Genomic DNA, 7,808 nt, shown 5'->3' with positions numbered 1-7,808 from the left:
TTTTGTGTTTAATGGTTTTTTTCCTGTCTTTCACATTCTGTATTTACACACACACACACATGTATGGATACCCACGGTAACGGTGTCTGCGCGTAGACAGTTTTGTGGCAAGAGTTGCGCAATCGCAGCCACACCTTTCCTTAATCGAATACTGGTGGTAAGTAGAGGATCAGGACGACTGGAAACAATGTCAAAATATAAGTGGAGAGCGCATACAGCGGCTAGAATTCTCAAATGGTCACCTATCTGATACTAACCAGGATCAACGTTGCTTAACTTCAGTGATCTGAGAAGAACCGGTGTTTCAACGTGATTATGCCGTGTATACACACACACACACACACACACATATATATATATATATATATAAATATATATATATATATATATATATATTCTAGAATAATACCCGTCCAACACCAGATAAAATATTAATTCTTCAAAACAAACAATTTTGCATCACTTTTATGACTAAAAATAAAAACATAATGATGATGAACCATTATATGTACAAATCGTATTCCAATATTTATTGAAATGCATTATATGATATCTAGCATTCAAAGCTTACGCTTAAGGCGCCTTCAGAAGAAACTTAAACTCCTGGAATCTTTTTTTTTTTTCATCTGTATCTTATATCTATGGATCCAACTGAATAACAATCAGATGTAATTTTTTTTATTAAATGCGAGGCTTTACCTATATCAAGCCTCTTCAAAACCCTTTAAAATAAAACAGGGAAATATTTTTAATTGTAGTCTTATACCTAGTTTATAAAATTTCTCCCAAACCGAAAGTATCAGAAAGTGCATGAATAGGTCCCTTCTTTTAATAATTCAAATCAAACTAAATATAACGCATGCATCTATGCATCTATGCCAGCACGTTTTACAGGGAAATAATACGGACTGTTAAAAAGTCAAATGTCAGATCGCGCTTTCTGTTCTTCTTGCAATACAGACTCGCAAATTAAATTTCTTTTAATCTGTTCTTAACTGTAGAAAGAGAGCAATTCTTAACAAGATTACACTTTGTTTGATTTGGGAAACCGTTTCAAATCTGTTTTCGAGGCTGCGGATCTTGATAGCATTGTCTTCCCTTTAAGAAGTAACTCTAGGACGACCAGTTTATGGGCATCACGAACACTGCCAATATTTTGATGCTTTTTGCACAGTCATTCGTACCGTTTTCTCATCATATTTCAATCTGCGACCAATTTCTCGATTGGATAAACAAGAAAGGTATAGATTAATGAGCTCCTAACGATCACTAAAAGGAAGTCAAGGTATATGGACTAAATGTTACGTCGTATAACCTGGAAACACAACAATTACGATTAAAGATGCTTTGTTATCTAAAAGGTGGATATTTTAAGCTCTTTTGTTGCTGCAGAGTTTCCTTTTGCCTTCTGGATTTGAAATTATTATTTTTTTTTTTTTTAATGTACGTGAACACTAGGATACTTCAATTAATTATGTACATCGGTGTTCTCTTCTTATCAACGTCACATGAACTTCGGATTTAGTAGCAAATAGCATGGACCATATATATGTATATATATGTATATATATTATTATTATTATATGTGATCAGTTTTCTTAATTTATTTCTGAGACTATCACGTGCATATCTAAGCTGACCTAATTATTAACGCTAACTTTTTTTTTACACAGTGATCACCACTTATCAAGGCCCGGAAGCCACTCAGGGATAAGGGTTATTGCAAGTACATTACGTTAGTGAGGAGATTTGCTGAAATGTTTACTTAAGGGGGCGGTTCATTAGCAATTTGTTAACATTGGACTTGAAGACAACCAAGTTGTAGTCCGGAGGGAAGCAGGCAGACGGAACAGAGTTCCACAGGCGTGCAGTTCTAAGAAAGAAGCTTTGTTCATGGAATCCGCGTTTTTATTTAGGCACAGATATAGAGTGGGGGAAATTTTTCACAGTGGATTCAGCTAGACGGGTGTTTTTCGTGAAAGATTGGCGAGGGGGGACCAGAGATTGGAGTTCAGACGAGTATCTGCCATGGAAATAACGATAAAACAAGGACAGGCTCGCAACGTCTCTTCTGTGGGAGAGAGGTTGCAGGGTAGAGAAAAGGGCATCCCCCACTAAGCCACGAAGTCTATTTTGTACTCTGTCAAGGCAGGATAGGCTGTTTTTAGCAGCTCCTGCCCAGATATGGCAACAGTATTCCATCCTTGGACGTACTTGGCTTTTATATAGATAGAGAATTGCATCAGTAGTGAGATATCTTCTGGAGAGGTAGAAGGATCCCACCATCTTTCCAGCGACCTTGGCAACAGACTTGATGTACGTGTTCCATTTCAGATCAGGAGTAAAGGTCAAAACCAGAAGCTTGTCAAAACACGGAGCCTCACCCAGACGAGAGCCATCCATCACAATTTATGCCAGATGGGGATCAGAGCGTTGATGATGTAAGGATAGGAGTTTGGTTTTGGATGCATTAAAGGTAACCAGCCACATCTTCCCCCACTGAACTACGCGCTCGAGATCAGAGGAGAGAGAATCAGAGAGAACGTTGTCATTTACAGCCTTTGATGTGTTGCCGTAGATGGTCGTGTCATCAGCATAGATGTTAACGAATAATTTAAGTATGTGTTTAGGGAGGTCATTGATGTAGATCAGGAAGAGAGTTGGACCCAGGATTGACCCCTGATGGACTCCAGCATTTATATTGCAGGCCTCCGATTTTTGTCCATCTACCACTACTCTTATGAGCCTATCGGAGAGAAATGATTTAATGATTGAGAAAACATTTCCAGTTATACCGTAGCTGGAAATCTTGTGAAGTAGACCCTTATGCCATACCTTGTCGAAGGCCTTTGATATGTCGAGAGCAATTGCCCTAGAAAGGAAGCCTTTGTCAAGAGATTCACTAATCCTGTGGGATATAACCGTCAGCACATCTGCGGTAGATCTTTCGCGCTTTTTGTCTGGGTCAGTTTCACCTTGCTTTTCAAATTTAAATTGTCACCGTTTTTTCGGGGTTTTTTAAGCCTTAATTTTTTTATTCATCCAGCCTTGACAGACGTGTTTCAAATATTATCTCTAGTACTTTTCTTTTAATGATTTGGAATTCATTCCATTTGCACTTTTTTCCAATGAACTCTACCTTTTGGATGATTTTGGACCATTTGGAATTTACCAAGTGGATTGAAATTTTAAATTCGACCGTTTTGGATTTTACCATTTTTGGATTTTTACCCTTCACCGGACTATCCATTCATGTGAAATCTTTTTATTATTTTTCTTTTGCCTCCTGTTCCCCTTACCTCACCCTTTTTTTAACCAAGTAAGATCTTTGACTTACTTGTAGTTTCATTAAATACTTTTACATGCAAAATCCGATCCTGCATTTTGCTAATTCCTGCCCTCTGATGAGAAGGAGAGTATTTCTTCGAAACTCCGCGGATTAAGGACTATCCATTTATCTTGTGCTTCCTTTTTTAAAAATTAAATATGTTTTTAACTCTTTTTCAAAATGTCTTTTAACATGTTTTATTAATCATTTGTTCATATATATATATATATATATATATATATATATATATATATATATATATATATATCTTATAATATAAAGCTGAACGTCTCTGTGTGTGGGGGGGTCACGAATAGGCTCCTATATGGTTGTCTATTATAGAAAACTGATCACATATAATGATAGAAGATGTATCGAGACACAGGAATGGGTATGTTTGATCTGGCATAATGATGATTCATTAAAATTGTGGGGTCTGCCTACGCGCCTGGTCCACAAAGTATGGAAATAAAAAATTTAAAAATTAAAAAAAAAAACGTTTACAAGTGTTTTTTATATAGATGTACATATTAATACTTTGATAAGTATGTTTTAACTTAAATAGGGATGGTATGATAAAATTGTGGGGTCTGCGTTCGCGCTGGGCCTCCATAAAATGGAAATAGGCACAAACTTTAATAAAGACTTTTCATATCTATCTGCGTAAGTATACTTTGATAATTATGTTTCAGTTTAAAGAAATATGGTAAAATAAAATTATGGGGTGTTCGTTCGCGCCTGACCTACATAGAATGGAAATATGTCACAAAGTTTAACAAGGTTTTTTAATATAGATCCACAGAATATTGTGATAAGTGTTACAGTGTGAACAAGTATGGTATAATAAATTATGGGGTTTATCTATTTTATTTTTACTTTCATAATATTTTGCTTTGGTTTTGATACCCCCAAATTCGAAGCTATCTCTTTACAACCCTTCCTTTTCATAACCTATCATACTTTCATAAATCAGAGTCCATTTTCTGTAGGCTGTTTTTAAACCCAGTCAACATATATATATATATATATATATATATATATATATATATATATATATATATATATATATATATATATATATATATATATATGCCCGAAACAGCTATATGGTAGGCAGCTGAGAAGTCGGTTTTTCTATTTAAAAATTTTTTTTAGTTATGGTTTTCTTTTCTTTTTTACATCCTTATATAGTTGAATTCTGCTTTATGATTGAAGACTTTTGAGAAGTCGGTTTATGCAAGTGCTAAGTTTATTTCTTTTTAACAAAATTAGGTGATGTTTTTTTTTTCATCCTTACATAGTTGAAAAACTTTAATTTTCTGTATTTGTTGTCAAACATTAAATTATGTCAATTTGTAATTGACGTAATTTTATTCAACGTTGTATATATATATATACATATATATATATATATATATATATATATATATATATATATATATATGTAAATGTATGTATGTACATATATAAAAGAACAAAAAAAAGAGTTAAAAACATTTAATTTTAAAAAAGGAAGCACAAAATAAGTGGATAGTCCTTAATCCGCGAAGTTTCGAAGAAATGCCTTCCTTCTCATCAGAGGATAGGATTTAGCAAAATGCGGGATCGGATTTTGCTCGCAAAAGCATTTGATGAAAATACAAGTAAGTCATAGATCTTACTTGGTAAAAAGAAAATGTGAAGCAGAAGGAATAGGGCGAAGAAAAGGGTGATTTTACTTGAATGGATAGTCTAGTGAAGGGTAAAATATCCAATAACAGTAAAATCCAAAAAAGTTGATTAAATTTCCATTTCAACAAGTAAAATACAAGGGAATTTCGTAATTGGAAGATGGTTCAAATATATATAGGTTGACTTACTTAAAAAGATCCGCGCCTATCTTTCTCTTACCGACCAACTGACACCACAAGACAAAATGCAATTCTTTTCCTAACAAGATAGCGCTACATGTTACACGTTTCACAGATCGCTAACACGAGTTCATGACATGTTTACGGAAGGGAGAACAATAAGCGAAGGGTTATGGTCACCACGTTCCCCGGACTTGTCACTACGTGATTTTTATATTTGGGGAACATTAAAACAAAAAGTTTATGCAAATAATCCTCACAGTGTAGACCAAGTAAAGGAGAACATTACCAACGCTATCACGAGAATCACCAGAGATAATCTATAGGTAGTATCTGCAAACGTTGATAAACGTGCTCAGAAATGCATAGGTGTCAACGAGGGGGGGGGCACTTCCAGCATCTTTTATAACACTACAGGTAATTTAAACAATGCTACAAGTAATTTACACTATTAGAAAATGTTCCCTTTCTCCACTACATTTTCTGGGCTACTTTTAAGTCGGCCTGTATATAAGGAACTGTGTGTGTCTGTATGTCTGTGAGTTCGTTTCCTATAAACTCGAAAACGGCTGGGCCGATTTTTATGAAATTTTATACGTAAGTATTTTATGTGCCTCGCAGTGTTCTTAGATATGTTTTTTTTATCGGAATGTCTTCGATAAGTATTAAAAACCAATAATCGAATTAATCTGATAAAAGAAAGAACAGGCGATTATTATTAAAGTTAACACCTCACAGAGAGTAAGTCACTGTGAGGTATGTGAAGGTTTTGCTATCTTCTAGTTGACTATTGTTTGTGAACCCGTTTAACTATAAAATATAAATCAGGGCAATGGAAGGATTATCTCTCTTGCTTTTATATTAAGCTATCTTTGATTAGACCAGATTGTACACTGACATGAGTATTATCATGACAGTTTTCCAAGCCTTACTACTTCCGTGCTGGCTTTACACAAATTGGAAGCTGGTGTTTTGTTTGTGACCTTATCACGACAAGATTGTTGTACAGGGCCAACAAGTTGATGAAACAGCTAAGAAACTCCATCTACTCCTTGCACGGTAACCTCCAGAATATCAGAGGAAGGTTAACACATGCTACACCTGGCACAAGGGTGACCTGGAACTGTGCAAAACAGGAACGTTCATCGCACCGAAGTATTATACAGACCCGCTTATCTGAATGCATACAGTGCCCAGTATTCTTAAATGGTCACCCTGCTCAACGTCGCTTAATTTCGGTGATTCCATGAGGACGAATGCGTCATAATGTTTATGAACCTATTTAACCATAAAATATAACTCAGAGCAATGGAAGAATTATCTCCCTTGCTTTTATGTTTCGCTATCTTCGATTAGACCAGGTTGCGCACTAATATGAGCATTATCATGACAGTTTTCTAAGCTTTACTACTTCCGTGTTGGTTTAGAACAAATTGGAAGCGGGTGTTTTCTTTGTGAAATCATCACTAGAAGATTTCGATGCTGAAATCCCTCAGTCCGGGTTTTTTTTTTTTTTTTAAGAGCCGCCCACCTTCCTAGGTGCATTGCCTCCGCCAAAACTGAGGCACACCAGTTATTCTGTATGGTCACTCTCCAAAATTATAGAGGAAGGCTAACAGGTTGTGATCTTAAATAAATGTGATTTGTAAGCTAATAATCCGAGTGGATTCAAAATTTCACACGTGCCATTTTGAAGGTTAGTATTTTATAAAAAAAAAAAAACGCGGCTAGGGATTTTATCCTCTGCCCCCAAATTCAACAGAGATTAGATCATTCCTGTTATTACCTGGTCCCTGTTGATTTTGCGGTAGGAATTTAATTCTGTGCAGTTCTAGGATGGCCACCCTCCTAGGCTTTGTCTTCTCTCTTTGATGAGTGGCTAGTTTATGCTATTCGGCTGAGGCGCACTCACCGGAGAATGCCGACGGGGTTGCCCAGTTACTTTTTGCAAGTCAGTAGAGGTGGGGCTGACTTCTCAATTCCACTTTCCGACCATGATATCTAAGTTCTTGCAGTGGGAGAGAACTAAATACCCTCGGGTCAGGCCCGGGAATCATTGATTGACGTACATGCTTAAATTTGAAAAGAATTGTCTGTCACGCTTACGTATGAGATGGTATTTCGTCGCTAAACGTGTTAATTGAATGGACGTGTCTTAAGAATGGACTCGTCCTCGTATCTTTTTTGCTTCTTTTCTAGAATTAATCAGCTCAATGAGGGCATTAGATGACTAAACGAACGATTATGCCGCGTCGTCAACAATGTTGAGGGAATTACGCCATTAGTAGGTTTTCTTTTTTTAATCATGTTGGCGTTGCCTCTCCTGTATTCTCGCCGTAAAAGCCAGAATTAGATGCGTTCTTTTTATTGTGAGAAACGGAGAACCGTTTAACAAGAACTGAAAACCTCTATCAGTCTATCTATCTATCTACATCTCCTCCTCCTCTCTCTTTCTCCTCCTATCTCATTCTCTCTCTCTCTCTCTCTCTCTCTCTCTCTCTCTCTCTCTCTCTCTCTCTCTCTCTCTCTCTATGCATTTATATGTATATTATTTAATGCGTACAGAAAAAATATTATGAAATATATATATATATACGCATCGATATTCAGTATTTATTCAATACGTGAGT

Source organism: Euprymna scolopes, chromosome 40 (assembly GCF_053919585.1).
Source record: "Euprymna scolopes isolate OS-2025 chromosome 40, ASM5391958v1, whole genome shotgun sequence".
Taxonomy (NCBI): Eukaryota; Metazoa; Mollusca; class Cephalopoda; order Sepiida; family Sepiolidae; genus Euprymna; species Euprymna scolopes.
Note: the sequence above shows the minus strand (reverse complement) of the source record.